Below are 15,682 nucleotides of genomic sequence, written 5' to 3' on the forward strand. Positions count from 1 at the left end.
TAGAGCCAAATAAAAAAAATACTGTCCAAATACATATGGAGGGGAGTGTGTATACCAGTATACAAGTTCTACTGGGGCCTATTTTTACAACAGCTACCTAGACATCATCTCCCCTCCAGGGCTACAGCATAGTACTGTGATGTGTCAGAAACTGACATGCACTACCACAGAAATCCACTCTGTCTTAAAATAAACTCGTATTTTCTCTAGTAGCCTCGGGTATTGATTCCAACCACAGGCATCACTCTCTCATGTTGCCTGTAGGGGAATAGAGGAGTTGCAGAGAGGCAGGATGAAGAGGTTTATTCCTCTGACTCATGACAGGTATGTATGCTGAACCCTTTGATCCATCCTTCTTGCAACTAGGCTCTGAGCAAACAGGCATCTCACAATCAAAAGTTTGATACAAAATAGGAAATGGCTCTGGCAATTCATCATTTTCACACATACATTTAAGGGTTTATTCAAACACCCATGCTATGTACGGGTGCTTTGGCTGTTCTCTCCTCCTCAGGTACAGCACAGTAGGTTACAATACAGTGTGTGACTGGATGCTGCTGGAACAGTTGTTTCAGTAATCAAACATGAGCTCTGTGTGGAGTCCTAATGATAAAGGCTGTCATTGAATCACTACTTGAAAGCCTGCTGTGACTGTGTTGCTTTTAGCCAAAGATGTAGATTTAGATGTAGACCAGGGCTCTCCAACCCTGTTCTCGGAGCGGTAGGTTTACACGCCAACCCTAATCTAGCGCACCTGATTCTAATAATTAGCTGGTTGATAAACTGAATCAGGTTAGTTACAACTGGGGTTGGAGCGAAAACCTACAGGACGGTAGCTCTCCAGGGTTGGGGATCCCTGATGTAGACAAACACACACTCCGTAGAGCTAAGTGTCAATAAAGCTTTGAGAGAAATTAAGTAAATCATTAAGACTAGCGTTTTTGGCTGAGACTTTGGTGTGCCTGCGTTCAACAACAGATGATTGAGAACAGGGAACCTGGAGCAGGCTCCTTATCCACTGTAGAACCACTGGTCCACAACCGCTCCAGGCACTGTCTGATAAGCTGATTTGGATGGTGATTAAGTTTCAAATCAAATGTTGTTATTGTATCTGTGAACACACAGCTCAGCTCAGCCTCTAGGTCCTTGTGAGACCAGCTCTGATCTGCCACATGTGTGTCACTGTGTCACTGCCTGGTAAAGAATCTTCAATCAGACACCCTCCCATGGACATCAAAGGGTGTTAAGCCAAAGTACAAACGCTGCTGTCACTAAGTTCACAGCTTCAGCTCTCAGCCACATCAGGACGTGTTTGACTGAGCCTGGAGTTAGACGAAGACACATTGAAGCAGATGATATTGTGGGTGTAGTGAAATACTTGTGTTCCTAGCTCCAACAGTGCAGTAGTATCAACAATACACACAAATCTAAAAGTAAAAATATATAAATGTTAGGACGAGCAATGTCGGAGTGGCATTGACTAAAATACAGTAGAATAGAATACAGTATATACATATGAGATGAGTAAAGCAGTATGTAAACATTATTAAAGTGACTAGTGTTCCATTATTAAAGTGGCCAGTGATTCCATGTCTATGTATATAGGGCAGCAGCCTCTAAGGTGCAGAACTGAGTAACCGGGTGGTAGCTGGCTAGTGATGGCTATTTAACAGTCTGATGGTCTGGAGATAGAAGCTGTTTTTCAGTCTCTAGGTCTCAGCTTTGACGCACCTGTACTGACCTCGCATTATGGATGGTAGCGGGGTGAACAGGACGTGGCTTAGGTGGTCGGTGTCCTTGATGATCTTTTTGGCCTTCCTGTGACATTGGGTGCTGAAGGTGTCCTGGAGGGCAGGAAGTGTGCCCCCGGTGATGCGTTGGGCAGACCGCACCACCCTCTGGAGAGCCCTGCGGTTGCGGGTAGTGCAGTTCCCGTACCAGGCGGTGATACAGCCCGACAGGATGCTCTCAATTGTCCATCTGTATAAGTTTGTGAGGGTTTCAGGTGACAAGCCAAATTTCTTCAGCCTCCTGAGGTTGAAGAGGCGCTGTTGCACCTTCTTCACCAAACTGTATGTGTGGGTGGAAGATTTCAGATTGTCAATGAGGTGTACGCCGAGGAACTTTGAAGATTTTCACCTTCTCCTGTAATGAAGAGACATTACAGGTTATAGTGGAGTTAGATGAAGAGACATTACAGGTTATAGTGGAGTTAGATGAAGAGACATTACAGGTTATAGTGGAGTTAGATGAAGAGACATTACAGGTTATAGTGGAGTTAGATGAAGAGACATTACAGGTTATAGTGGAGTTAGATGAAGAGACATTACAGGTTATAGTGGAGTTAGATGAAGAGACATTACAGATTATAGTGGAGGGAAATCAGGCCACAGACAGTGCATTCCTGTTGACTTGGGCATATTGACTATAGCTAGAGCCTAGAGTTATTCCTGGTTACGACACATGGTAAGGAAGAGCTCAGTCCTAACAAGACACCAGACATATAAACATGTGGCTTTCAGAGAATAAGAAGGGCAGTATAAGTCAGGGCGGTCCCATGGGACCATGCTCAACGATGCTGCCAGTGAGGAGGATCAAGGAGGCAGTTTCCACCGTCACCTCGTATCACAGAGCCTCACTGAGCTAAAGACAGAAAAGCAATCAGCTGGAGTCGAAGCTGATTCTGCACACAGACACTCTGTGGGTGCAATTGATGCACAATGCCCCAAACAGTTTCTTAGATTAAAGGGGAGGGGTCAACTGAGGTTAGTTCCCAGGTTCAGGACTCCGCCACCGGCTGCAAATGAGAAAGCCTGGCCCCATCCGAGGCGGAACATTTAAGGAATTACAATGAGCAGATCTCATTGCGATGCAGAGGGAAAACAGAGCATGTGAACACGTTGATGCTGTATTAGGTGGTATGTGCTGCCCACAGTACTGTGGCCAGAGGAGTTTTGGATCAGATCCATCTCATAATGTTGAAGGCTGCTGGTTGTGTAAAACACCTTGGGGAAACAGAACATAAAATGGTTGAATGTACTGTACTGTAGCTTCATTCACTGTAATTTCATTGTTGTGTTTCCAATTGTCTGAGGGGACAATGTTTGAAGGTCATCTCACACATTCAACATAATAGTGTACTGATTCCCCACATGACAGCTTTTGAATCATTGCTATGCCAACATTTGACAGAAACTCTTCCACAAAAACTGTACATGATGCCTCCTGGCCTGGTCTCGCAACATGGGGGTCTCAATGCTAACCGTCCCTGTCTCCCTGCAGTTTCCTCTGGTATATATCCTATACTGAATACTGAAACAACATGCTCTATTTGAAATACAATAGGCAGAATCAAAGGTAGTAACAAAAATTGTGTTAGTCCATATCTCTTAACAGCATAGACACTATGTTTCATACTCAATAATTAATATAACATATTATCTCATCATTACACTATTGGTATAATACACAATCAAATCATTATTTCAATCTCTATTTGAGATATGGTTTGAGATTCACTCTTCAACTGTGGCACTCTCTCGGCACGACAGTACCCAAATCTTCTTCTTTCATCCTTGTTCTATTGAAGCCTCCAAACTCTAGTGTGTGGAATCTCTCTCTTTCCTAACAGGCTGAGGGGGAGAGAATGAGGATATTTGTTAATACATTTTCCCTCCTTCTTTTCCTGACCCAGGATGACCTTGTACAACCTTTCCTCAGAGACGTCATTATTACATAACCACAACAGAAACCTAGTATGTAGGCAACTCTTCCCTCCAATACGGCTCAATCGCTGACTAAAATATGTGTGTGTGTTATTAACATAGGGGCATGGGTCTAAGCAGGTTATGTGTGTTTCCAGCATTAGTTAAACCAGAAGAGGTTTATTAAATGACGAGTTCCATACTTCCAGCCCTCAATCTCCCTTTCTGTCCCTCTGTTGCTGACCCTGGGGCCAGCTGGTGCAAGGCCACATGATCCTCTCTGGCACTCCACTGAAGATGCTGCTATGTCATATTGGAAATAGTAATTGCTTGAATAGCAGAAGTAGTTGAGCGAATGAGAGGAGGCTAGTCTCTCTCATTAAGAGGAGTGTGGGCACCTGCATCTCACACTCATTTGAAGGATGAAAGAGAGCACTGCCAAGCATTCAGAACAACCCACCACCAAACATGAATACACACATAGATACAAACTGTCGGTAGTAATTTCTTTATAGATTTAGATGGGTCTTGGATAAAAGACTAAGCAAGGCTGTTTGAAGATGAGATAACGAGAGGTACGTTTCATTTCAATGATGAGAAAGTGGCATTGCCTTCAGGCTAACTTGAAGCTGGACTTGCTGGTCACCATTGGACAGTTTAGATACATTTTGAGGGAGATATGTGATAGTTGTGCTTGTTTTGATTAATCTTGTTGTACTGTATGTGTTGTATTGTGTTGATGTTATTTTGCTTTATGTTGTATTGAATTGTGTGTTCATGTTCACAGGGCTCCCTTGAGAATGAGACCCTGGTCTAAATGGTGACCCACCCGCAAAAGTCCAATAAAACAAATTATAAAAACAAATGAGGTAAGAGCACTTAACTAGAAATCTTCTTGGAAATAGTATCATACACATACAGTATGTTTCATGTTTTTTTAGTAGCACAGCAAATACTAAATCTCTCATCAAAGCAAAGTATGTGAATTGATTGCCCCCCAACTATCTTCAGAGTTCGTTCTGTTAGGTGACCTAAACTGGGATATGCTTAACACACCGGCAGTCCTACAATCTAAAATCAATCTCACACAGATTATCAAGGAACCCACCAGGTACAACCCTAAATCTTTAAACATGGGCACCCTCATAGATATTATCCTGACCAACCTGCCCTCCAAACACACCTCCGCTGTTTTCAATCAGGATCTCAGCGATCACTGTCTCATTGCCTGCATCTGCTATGGGTCTGCGGTCAAACGACCACCCCTTATCACGGTCAAACGCTCCCTAAAACACTTCTGCGAGCAGGTCTTTCTAATCGACCTGGCTCGGGTATCCTGGAAGGATGTTGACCTCATCCCGTCAGTAGAGGATGCCTGGTTGTTCTTTAAAGTAATTTCCTCACCACCTTAAATAAGCATGCCCCTTTCAAAAAATGTAGAACTAAGAACAGATATAGCCCTTGGTTCACTCCAGACCTGACTGCCCTCGACCAGCACAAAAACATCCTGTGGCGGACTGCACTTGCATCGAATAGTCCCCACGATATGCAACTTTTCAGGGAAGTTAGGAACCAATACACACAGTCAGTCAGGAAAGCAAAGGCTAGCTTTTTCAAACAGAAATTTGCATCCTGTAGCTCTAACTCCAAAAGTTTGGGACACTGTAAAATCCATGGAGAATAAGAGCACCTCCTCCCAGCTGCCCACTGTACTGAGGACAGGAAACACTGTCACCACCAATAAATCCACGAAAATCGAGAATTTCAATAAGCATTTCTCTACGGCTGGCCATGATTTCCTCCTGGCTACCCCAACCCCGGCCAACAACTCCGCACCCCCCCCCCCCCCCCCCCCCCAGCTACTTGCCCAAGCCTCCCCAGCGTCTGCTTCACCCAAATCCAGATAGCAGATGTTCTGAAAGAGCTGCAAAACCTGGACCCGTACAAATCAGCTGGGCTAGACAATCTGCACCCTCTCTTTCTAAAACTATCCGCTGCCATTGTTGCAACCCCTATTACCAGTCTGTTCAACCTCTCTTTCATATTATACGAGATCCTTAAAGATTGGAAAGCTGCCACGGTCATCCCCCTCTTCAAAGGGGGTGACACTCTAGACCCAAACTGTTATAGACCTATATCCATCCTGCCCTGCCTTTCTAAAGTCTTTGAAAGCCAAGTTAATAAACAGATCACTGACATTTTCGAATCCCACCGTACCATCTCCGCTGTGCAGTCCAGTTTCCGAGCTGGTCACGGGTGCACCTCAGCCACGTTCAAGGTATTAAACGATATCATAACCTCCATCGATAAAAGACAATACTGTGCAGCCGTATTCGACCTGGCCAAGGCTTTTGACTCCGTCAATCACCGTATTCTTATCGGCAGACTCAAAAGCCTTATTTTCTCAAATGAATGCCTCACCTGGTTCACCAACTACTTCTCAGATAGAGTTCAGTGTGTCAAATTGGTTGTCTGGACCTCTGGCAGTCCCTATGGGGTTACCACAGGGTTGAATTCTCGGGCCGACTCTTTTCTTTGTATATATCAATGATGTCGCTCTTGCTGCTGGTGACTCTCTGATCCACCTCTATGCAGACGACACCATTCTGTATACATCTGGCCCTTCGTTGGACAGTATGTTAACAAACCTCCAAACGAGCTTCAATGCCATACAACACTCCTTCCGTGGCCTCCAACTGCTCTTAAATGATAGTTAAACTAAATGCATGCTTTTCAACCGATCGCTGCCCGCACCCGCCCGCCCGACTAGCATTACTACTCTGGACAGTTCTGACTTAGAATATGTGGACAACTACAAACCCCTGGGTGTTTGGCTAGACTGTAAACTCTTCTTCCAGACTCATATTAAACATATCCAATCCAAAATTAAATCTAGAATCGGCTTCCTATTTCGCAACAAAGCCTCCTTCACTCATTCCGCCAAACATACCCTCGTAAAACTGACTATCCTACCGATCCTCGATTTCGGTGATTTAATTTACAAAATAGCCTCCAACACTCTACTCAGCAAACTGGATGCAGTCTATCACAGTGCCATCCGTTTTGTCACCAAAGCCCCATATACCACCCACCACTGCAACCTGTATGCTCTCGTCGGCTGGCCCTCGCTACATATTCGTCGCCAGACCCACTGGCTCCAGGTCATCTATAAGTCTTTCCTAGGTAAAGCTTCGCCTTATCTCAGCTCACTGGTCACGATAACAACACCCACCCGTAGCACGCGCTCCAGCAGGTATATCTTTATGGTCATCCCCAAAGCCAACACCTGCTTTGGCCGCCTTTCCTTCCAGTTCTCTGCTGCCAATGACTGGAACGAATTGCAAAAATCGCTGAAGTTGGAGACTTCTATCTCCCTCTCCAACTTTAAACATTAGCTATCTGAGCAGCTAACCGATCGCTGCAGCTGTACACAGCCCATCTGTAAATAGTCCATCCAATCTACCTACCTCCTCCCCATATTGTTTTTATCTACTTGTTTGCTCTTTTGCACACCAGTACTTCTACTTGCACATCATCTTCTGCACATCTATCACTCCAGTGTTCATTTGATAAATTGTAATTACTTCGCCACTATGGCCTATTTATTGCCTTACCTCCTCATGCCATTTGCACACACTGTATATATACTTTTTTTTCTATTGTGTTATTGACTGTATGTTTGTTTATTCCATGTGTAACTCTGTGTTGTTGTTTGTGTCGCACTGCTTTGCCTTATCTTAGCCAGGTCGCAGTTGTAAATCAGAACTTGTTCTCAACTGGCCTACCTGGTTAAATATAGGTGAAATCAAAATAAATAAATAAAATAAACTTAGGCTTCCAACTAAAGGGGGAGAACATTGACATTGCTCTGAGACAAATTGAAAAAATGTTGCTGCATTACTCAGCAAGCTTTTTGCACAATGTTATGATTGCCTCGAGAAAATGAGGTAGAGCGTGATAGTGTGTGCGTATGTGTGTGCATATGTTTGTGTCCATGTGCATCTGTGTGTGTCATTCAAGGCTGCCTAATGTTTTGAGGTGAGCCAGCGATTGCGTCTCTTTAGCTGAAAGGAAGAGGAAAAATATAGAAAACAGAAAAGAAGTCCTCCTGGGTCTAGAATTCTGTTTCGATAAAGTACACACTCCTACACACAGCTCACTACTCCATTTCATACCTTATTTGTCAATGCCATCGCAGGCGGAGTAACAATTGAGCCATTTCTTACACAACACCTCCCACGCAACCACAACTTCCATGGTCCTGAGAACACTGAGCAGCTTGCTTTGGATCATCTCCTCATGCACAGAATGTCAATCTAATCAAAAATCTAATTAGGACACATGATGTGTAACTGAGGATGCAGTGTCCTCAGCAGACATTTGGGCTCTGGGAGAAGAGATGGGGAACACAGGAAGTTGTGACGTGTGCAGTAACTTTGGTTTGGTTGCTTCGGTTTTTAATTTACCTGCTTACCTCCTCCAATGGGCTAGAAGGGACTGCTGGTTTATCATTTACAACCAGAATTTTTTCTAATGATGGAGGCAGGAGAGAGATGGGTGACCTTTCAGGCATTGTGGGGGAGGTCTCTCCCTGTCGCAATATCTCTGTAATGTACAGAGGTCTGCTGCCACTAAGGATATGCATCAGGGAGGAAATCACCCAATTAGCTGACTGACCACTCTTTATGGCCAATGGACAGGGACGGACTGGGAACAAAAATAGTCCCAGACATTTAGAACACATTGGCTCGTTTTGTTCTTTGAGGCCCCCACACCAGCCCATTTTTTTCCCCTTGAGGCCCCCATTATAAGCCAAGTAGGGACCATTTTGTGCAAAAATAACACAATTTAGACAGGCCCACTGGGCTCTCTGCCGATGGAGCTATTCTTAAGCCTGCAGTCTCGGCCAAATGTTCCTGATTTTTGACTTCCATTATATTGGCTCTTCACAGATATGTACAGCAAATTAGTGGATTCCTGGTGAGGATAGAGTGATTTGCCTGAGAGAGAGCACTGGAATTGTCCGTATGACAGCAAACTAACAGAAGAAAAGCAGATATAGATTTGTTTTTAACTGCCAGCATTAGCGTTTCTGTTTTAACTGGTGGTCTTGTCAAACATATTCTCCAATAGGTTCTATTTTGCCATTATAAACCAGTAATTATCAGATGTTCTCATGCTATAAACGTATGTGACTTATTAATGTGCTGGAACATTTCTCCTGAAATCCTTTGGGAAAAAGATCGCCACACCTTCTACGTTAACAATAGCATACTTCGGTTATTATCAAAAGGGCATACACCAGGCTACAGATTAAGTGGGCAGAGACTGGTGGAGTGCAATGTCCAATTGACTCTAGATGTAATTCAAAGAGTAGAATCCCCAAAGCCCCCCATCTCTCTCTCTCTCACACACACAAACACACAGTAATTTATTCCAACACCTCCTACTTTTTTCTCTGGAGCGCCTTCGAGCAGAAGACCCGTTACCTAGTTACAAGCGAGTGATGGTGCAACGAGTAGCCTAATGTAATGTTGGTGGCGTTCAGTGCAGGCTACCTCTCTCGGACTGTGAACAGTCAGGTGGAAGTGCGCGTAAAAGAAAGTTCATTCCGTTCTAAAATATTTTTTTTATATCGGACACACTAAAGAAAAAACAATTGTGTACCCTATTATTTGCAAGTAACATTTTTTGGTGTAATTTCTCAAGAGAAAGCACAACTTCACCATTATTTAATCACCCAGCTGTGGATACTTACCGAAAAAACGTGTTTGCAAAAGTGAAAGGTAAGATTTTTTTTAAAATGGTTTTTGTTTAGTCTATTTCTAGAGCAATATACACTGAGTGTACAAAACATATAAGAACACCTGCTGTTTCCATGACATAGAATGACCAGGTGAATCCAGGTGAAAGCTATGATCAATTATTAACGTCACTTGTTAAATCCACTTCAATCAGTGTAGATGAAGGGGAGGAGACGGGTTAAAGAAGGATTTTTAATCCTTGAGACAATTGAGACATGGATTGTGTATGTGTGCCATTCAGAGGGTGAATGATTTAAGTGCCTTTGAACGCAACCTGGTCTCAGAGCATTTCGTATTATTCTGTTTGTAAACCCAAGACACATCATTTATTATGATATGTTACGTTTTGTATGGTATGAATTAATTTGTGGATTTCCATCAACCATTTCGTATGATATGTTATGAAATATGATTTATATTATGTCACAAATTTGTTACGGATTTGCCAAACGTACATTATGTTACGAATTTGCATAACATATGATCTATTACAAGTTCTAGCTAGGTGGCTAACAATAGCTAGCTCGCTAACATTAGCTAGTTTAGGGGTTATGGTTAAGGTTAGGGTTAAGTTCAGGAGTTAGGTTAAAGGGTTAAGGTTAGATTTAAGGGAAGAGTTAGTTAAAATAGTTAAGCTTAGGGTTAGGTCAAAGGGTTAGCTATAAGGGTTAAGATTAGGGTCAGAGTTAGCTAACATGCTAAGTAGTTCAAAAGTAAATAAAAAGTAGTAAGTAGTTGAAAAGTTGCAAATTAGCTAAAATGCTGAAGTTGTCCGTGATGAGATTCAAACTCGTACCCTTTAGGTTGCTAGACGCATGCTGTTTATCACAGTGTCTCGCCAACATACCCTAGGTGTAAAATACCTGCAAGGTGTTCTTGCAGACCATGCCCACTCCAAACACCCCTCACCCCCTGCTCACCTCCTCCCACCAGCTGAAAAAGACATACAATTATATATATTTTTTTACTTATTTAGTTTTGATAAGAAAAAAGTTGGGGTCTGATGTCTGCTGGAGATTGATGTACAAGCAGATGGACAGAGCGCAGAGTTGAGTCAATCTGAGGATGTTTTTAGCACTCAGTCTGGGCAATTGGTGGAAAATCTGGGACAGAGGGCCCAGGGGCGATCAAAATAAAAAAATTAGAGCTCAGTTAAAGTTAAAGACCATACAAGAGCAGACTCACCAATGAGCATGATGAGTTCCATCTGTCTGTCCATAGCTCTGGAGGGACAGTATGTGAGTCAGCAAGCCCTGAAGAGCTATACCATGTAGAAAAACACCCACAGGATTAGGTTAAAAATAATAACATTAATAAATCATTCAAAATGAGTTTATAGACCTGCTGGATCATCACTCTTTAATTTATTCAAGGCCTCTTGGCAGATTTCAATATGTGGGTTGGACCTTGCTAAGATGGAAAATCTGGGAACCCAGCAGCCCCCCCCCCCCCCCCCCCCCCCCCCCCCACCTCCCACACACATGCACACTCAGTATGTGTGGTCATGTGGCATTTACAGTCCATACAGAACAAAAACACAATATTAGGAACTTCTGTAGATGGTCCAATGATGTTTGTTGTTTTTAGAAAATAATGAATGGCTTTTATTAAGACATCACCTTGAGACTACACTGTTAGAAAAAAAAGAGTTCCGAAGGGGTTCCTTGGCTGTCCCCATAGGAGAACCATTTTCAGTTCCAGGTAGAACTCTTTTGGTTTCCATGGAAAGTGTTCTACGTGTAACCCAAAAGGGTTGTACCTGGAACCAAAAAAGGTTCATCAAAGGATTCTCATATGGGGACAGCCGAAGGACCCTTGTAGGTTCTAGATAGCATCTTTTTTTCCAAGAGTGTATATTACGAGTTGTAGGTAGAGCAGTGTCATAGTTCTGTGACTGTTGGGATGGGATTTTTAGATGAAGGCAGAAATATGGAAGCAGATAAGGTATGTAAACATCTTTGCATGGCAATGACATTGACCTTGGTTCTCACGTGGTCCTGTTTGCATTCAACACTGAAGGAGACTGATTCGAATAGTGTGTCCAAGCCATACATGGTGGTTATGTATAGATGTAGGTTCTTCATTTGAGCCAGTTTGCTACAGCAGGAAAGTCCTGCAGCAAAAATAAATGTGGATTATGATATGGATTATAGTTAATGGACATTTTTTTGTCAAAACACCTATGTTTTACCTCACAAGTGTGATAATTTATTAGTTAGTGTGCTGTGATCACCTATCTGTCAGGAGAATCTTTTGGCCAATTTGTGCTTGAATGCTTTCTGATTGGTAAAAATGGTTAGCTGTATGCTAAATTTCAGGGACACTGAAGTCTTTCTGTACTGATAGATACATTATTGTGTTCAGTTCCTTTATTTCCTCAAACAATATGGCCTCTAAATCATCAGCTTTTATTGACTCTGACAGTGGCACGACATGGAAAAACAAGATTGATATTTATGAGGCAAGAATCTTTGAGATTGCTTTCCGTTTGAAGGGCAAGATTAGATTGGGTAAAAAAAAAGGGGGACTGATACTTAATTAAAAAGTGAATGGCCCTTCTCTTTTTTTCAGAGATTTTTTGTGTTCCCTAGAGGGTCACAGCTTGCAAAAAGCGTTATCTGCAAATGTCAGCAGGCAAAAATAACAGAAAATAACAGTTCAAGGAAGCAGTGATTATACCTCTCAGGTAGCAAAGGAGGGTGTTCTACATCTAGTCATCCAGTTAGTGGGACCAAATAACAGCTGAGAGTCTTCATTCTCATGGACAGCTATTATCACCACTTTATCTGAGATTCTTAGAAATAGCCCGGCTAGTCTAGTGTTCAGCACAGCCACTGTGCATATGATTCTGGTTCAACTGCAAGTTACCCAAGTTGATGATCACTTGTGATTTATCAGGCCTTTGTTAATGACTGCAGCTATGAAGCTTATGAAATATGTAACTGAAATTATTTAAGCCAGTTCATGCATTAAAATGTATTCTGGAGATACTCTGTTTTTTATTTTTTAAATTCTTATACGTCCCTTAATTGTGTACTTCTTTTACCGTTGCTTGTTTTAGGTTCTTTTTAGCCATTGGTGGAGCGTCAGGTACTATCTACAATTGTGGTCAGCTTTTGGGGAGTGACAAGTCATTTATGAAACATTTATAAAGCTATTTATAGTGCACACTTTAGATTAGGAGCTGCAAAATGGTTGATTAATAATTAATAAATGGTTTCTAAGCAACTACATTAATCGTCATCTGAGGTATTAATAAGTGCATGTAGACCTACTCACATTTATAAATGCACTCATTAAGAATTCCTAAATATCCCATTCATGATATACAGTGCCTTCAGAAAGTATTCATACCCCTTGACTTATTCCACATTTATATGTGTTACAGCCTGAATTCAAAATGGACTAAATTTATATTTTTTCTCACCCATCTACAAACAATGCACCATAAAGACAAAGTGAAAACATGCTTTTTGAAATATTAGCAAATCTATTGAAAATGAAATACAGAAATATCTCATTTACTTGAGTATTCACACCCCTGAGTCAATACTTTATAGAAGCACCTTTGGCAGCGATTACAGCTGTGAGTCTTTCTGGGTAAGTCTCTAAGAGATTTCCACACCTTGATTGTGAAACATTTGCCTATTATTCTTTTCAAAATTCTTCAAGCTCTGTCAAATTGGTTCTTGATCGTTGTCAGACAACCATTTTCAGGTCTTGCTGTAGATTTTCAAGTAGATTAGGTCAAATCTGTAACTCAGGAACATTCACTGTCTTCTTGGTAAGCAACTCCAGTGTACATTTGGCCTTTTGTTATAGGTTATTGTCCTGCTGAAAGGTGAATTCATCTCCCAGTGTCTGGTGTAAAGCAGACTGAACCAGGTTTTCCTCTAGTCCTTAAACAAATACGAGCATACAAATAACATGGTGCAGCCACCACTATACTATGGAGAGTGATGTAATGTGTAATGTGTTGTATTGGATTTGCCCCAAACATAACACTTTTTAGTCAGGACAAAAAAAATAATTGATTCGCCACATGTTTTGCAGTATAACTTTAGCTCCTTATTACAAACAGGATGTATGTTTTGTAATTTTTCTTATTCCGTACCGGCTTTCTTCTTTTCACTCTGTCAGTTAGCTTAGTATTGTGGATTAACTACAATGTTGTTCATCCATCCTCAGTTTTCTTCTATTAGAGCCATTCAACTCTGTACCTGTTTTAAAGTCACCATTGGCCTCATGGTGAAATCCCTGGGCAGTTTCCTTCCTCTTCGGCAACTGAATTAGGATGTGACTGGGTGTATTGATACACTATCCAAAGTGTAACTAATGACTTCACCATGCGCAAAGGGATATTCAATATCTGCCCCCCCCCCCCCCCCCATCTATCAATAGGTATCCTTCTTTGTGAGGCATTGGAAAACCTTCCTGGTCTTTGTGGTAGAATCTGAGTTTGAAATTCACTGCTCGACTGAAGGACCTTACCAGTGGCTTCCCTAAAAAAAATACCTAGAAGAAAACATAAAATAACTTTTCTTTCGTCTCTCTGTGTTTCATAATTTTCCTTCAATTCGCAAGAGCCTGAATATCTTTCACCGGAGAAAGCATCTTAGCCAGCGAAACAGCGCCTCTCTGTCTCTGTAAGTGTAGGCCATCTATCCGATTCTGTCTGGTCAAAAAGTGTATGACATTGTTGCCTCCCGTAGCGTTTAATGCACAGGAAGACAGAATTTGGCCTCCCTTGATAAAATAAAGTATAAAATTATAGCCTATCAGTGTTGAGCTAAACTGAGTGAGCACAACTGTGAATGGTCCTGGCACACCAAAACAAAGTGTCAAGAGAAGCCAATTTGGATTTGGCTTCACTCAAATCACATCGAGATCAATACATCATTATCAGAACCAACTTGAATTGTTGCATCTCATTCTGTTGTTGTCCTCTGGTGGCTAACTAGCTAGGTAAAATTGTCCCATTCCTAAATTATCCATGGATGGAGATAAGGATTTGGACTTGTGGTTTAACCTAAATCTCCATACTGGCCAATGATTATAACAGAGATTCTGATCCAATCATAAATTCATACATTGTGCCCACAGTCTGTGAGGATGGAAGCTCAATATGTAGCTAGATGTAGAAGGTTAATGTTAACTAGCTAACATGGTCCATGAAAGGAAGTTAGGCTAGCGAGCAAGCATGTTAGCCAGGTAGCCTAGGACATAGACGTTTCGTCAACATGAAAGAGAGGAGGATAGCATTGACATTTCTCTACAAGAAGGGTGAATCAACATACACACATAAATCAGAACCATGGACAGCCACATCATATTTAGGTTACATTAATTGGATTAAATCATTTTTGGTATCTTTTAGTTGTAACTACATACATTATGCTTTGTGGACTTCACCGGACAGAGGTTGCTCTCTGGTTTTGTGATGAAACAAAAGTTGGTTGAATTTATTCTGCCACTGTGTCCTCTTATTGTCTAGGTCTTAGGCCTATATATCAAGTCCGCAAGGCATACTGTATGAACTAACAGGTTATAGAGCACACAACGCAATTATCACAACACATAGGTTGTAATATGCCTTTTTTCTGGCTTGGCTTCCCAAGTGATTTTACCCACCCACTGCTACTGGACCTTAGAGATGATTATATGTGTGGGGTAGAGAGATGCGGTAGTCATTCAAAGATCATGGTAAACACTATTATTGTACACAGAGTGAGTCCATGCAACTTATTATGTGACTTGTTAAGCACATGTTTACTCCTGTTCGTTTTTAGGCTTGCCATAACAAAGGGGTTGAATACATTTTAACTGAAGACATTCAGCTTTTAATTTGTAATTAACTTGTAAAAATTTCTAAAAACATAATTCCACTTTAACATTATGGGGTATTGTGTGTAGGGCAGTGAAAATAAATCGTAATTTAATCCATTTTTAATTCAGGCTGTAACACAACAAAATGTGGAAAAAGTCAAGGGGTGTGAATACTTTCTGAAGGCACTATATACACTGCTCAAAAAAATAAAGGGAACACTTAAACAACACAATGTAACTCCAAGTCAATCACACTTCTGTGAAATCAAACTGTCCACTTAGGAAGTAACACTGATTGACAATAAATTTCACATGCTGTTGTGCAAATGGAATAGACAGGTGGAAATT

The sequence above is a fragment of the Oncorhynchus clarkii genome, chromosome 12, assembly GCF_045791955.1.
Source record: "Oncorhynchus clarkii lewisi isolate Uvic-CL-2024 chromosome 12, UVic_Ocla_1.0, whole genome shotgun sequence".
In the NCBI taxonomy this organism is placed as follows: domain Eukaryota; kingdom Metazoa; phylum Chordata; class Actinopteri; order Salmoniformes; family Salmonidae; genus Oncorhynchus; species Oncorhynchus clarkii.